Source organism: Prunus avium, chromosome 1 (assembly GCF_965620075.1).
Source record: "Prunus avium chromosome 1, drPruAviu1.hap1.1, whole genome shotgun sequence".
In the NCBI taxonomy this organism is placed as follows: Eukaryota; Viridiplantae; Streptophyta; class Magnoliopsida; order Rosales; family Rosaceae; genus Prunus; species Prunus avium.
Genome location: NC_142284.1, coordinates 23,977,440 through 23,979,582, shown reverse-complemented (window position 1 = coordinate 23,979,582; position 2,143 = coordinate 23,977,440). Strand labels below are relative to the sequence as shown.

At 39.9% G+C, this 2,143-nt stretch overlaps 1 non-coding gene across 1 annotated transcript; it reads right to left on the bottom strand.

Annotated features, from left to right (window-relative positions):
- Positions 1–473: 473 nt before the first annotated feature.
- Positions 474–580, bottom strand: LOC148297631 (small nucleolar RNA R71). The gene has a single exon (XR_015833192.1). It is a non-coding gene; the product is annotated as a small nucleolar RNA R71 (small nucleolar RNA).
- Positions 581–2,143: the final 1,563 nt, after the last annotated feature.

Sequence of the window (2,143 nt, the reverse complement as noted above, 5' to 3'; positions counted from 1 at the left end):
AAGAGCAAGCTCTTGCCACATTTACAAGTATTGCTCTCCACACTGAACTTCCTGGTTCTTCACCTTCAAATTCGGAAGCAAGTTCAGACCAAGAAGAAGAAGAAGAGATGGCTGCCAATGAGTTCATGGGAGAACTTGATATCCCAACAATTCCAGCATCTCCTTCAAGCATTTTGCTGCCCACTGTAGCTCGAAATTATGAGCTTAAATCTTCTCATCTTAATATGCTGCCTTCCTTTTATGGTTTACCTAATGAAGATCCATTAACTCATATAAAGGATATTTTTAATGTTGTGAGTTCTTTTCCCTTGACAGGTGTGACAGAAGATCAACTTCGAATGAGAGTGTTTCCATACACTTTGAAGGATAAGGCGAAATATTGGTTGAATTCTTTAAAGCCTGGTTCACTCACTACATGGGCTGCCATTCAAAAGAAGTTCTTGGAGAAATACTTCTCCACGCAAAAGACCGACATGCTTAGGGATAAGATCTTGTTATTTGCACAGCAAGATGATGAATCGTTTTGTGAAGCATGGGAGAGATTCAATGGGCTGCTCAACCAATGTCCTCATCATGGGATTCCATTGAAGCTTCAAATGCGTATGTTTTATAAAGGACTAACCCCTTCTAGTCATAATATAGTCACCAATTTTGCAGGTGGTTCTTTTAAAACCAAAACTCCAGAAGAAACATACGAACTCTTTGAGGAGATAGCAATGGAGACCCAACATACGGATACAAGAGGTAAACGTGTTATTAGTGGTTCTAATGATGCTTCTAGTGTGCAGATTTCAAAACTGGAACAAAAGCTAGATGCTCTTCTTGCATTAAACTCAAGAAGCCCTCCGAAAGAAGTGTGTAGTATTTGCGAAACTCCTGACCATGCTACCATAGCTTGTCCACTTGGGGCTGGATATCCAGAATTTGTGCAAGAGCAAGCTAAGTTGGTAAATTCCTACAACCAAGGTCCAAGAAATGATCCATACTCTCAAAGTTATAATCCAGGTTGGAGGAATCATCCAAACTTTTCATGGAGGAATACTCAGAATCAAGCCAATCCCCCTTCATTCCAAAAGCCACAACAAACATCATCATTGGAGGATATAGTTAAGCAGATGGCAATCAACCAATCCAATTTCCAGCAAACTACACAAGCTGCCATTACCAAATTGGAAGTTCAAATAGGCCAATTAGCTGCTGAAATAACTCAAAGAGCACCTGGGAAATGGCCAAGCCAAACCGAGATCAATCCAAAGAACCAAGAAGCCAAGGACATTCATGTGCTCAGATCAGGTAAGATCATTGATAGTAAAGTTGATTCTAATCTTTCAAATGATGTTGTGATTGTAGAAGATGAAGAGGAGGAGACCACGGCTACAGAAGGGGAACATCTCAAAACTTCTCAATCTGCTCCTAATGCCAAATCAGATTCTCAGGAATCCAAACAATTCCAATTGCATAAGAGAGATGACAAATTTGTGCCACCACATCTTCAAGAAGATAGATACGTGCCACCCGCTCCATATGTTCCACCGATTCCATTTCCAGGCCGTCTTAAGAAAGCAAAGCAAGATAAGGCTTTTAAAGAGATTTATGATATTTTGAGTAAAGTTAATATCAATTTGCCTTTGCTTGATGTTATTGAACAGATTCCTGCATATGGAAAGTTCATCAAGGACTTGAAAACTCACAAGCTCAATTTCGCTCCAAATGAAGATGTAAAGCTTGACCAGAATGTAAGTGCTGTGTTGCAAAGGAAGCTTCCACCAAAACTAGTTGATCCTGGCAGCTTTGACATTCCCATTAACATTGGAGGCAATAAGGTTGGAAGAGCCATGTTGGACTTGGGAGCAAGTGTCAACCTAATGCCATATTCATTGTATCAAAAGCTTGGCTTAGAAGGGATGAAGAAGACTTCAATACGACTTGAACTAGCTGATCATTCTATAAAATATCCAAAAGGTATTGTAGAAGATATTTTAGTTCAAGTTAATACACTAATTCTCCCTGCTGATTTTGTAGTGATGGACATGGAAGACAATCCAAATGGAGATCATGTTGATCGCATTCTCCTAGGCAGGCCATTCATGGCCACTGCAGACACAGTTATCAAAGTGAAAGATAGCACCCTTTCCATGACTGT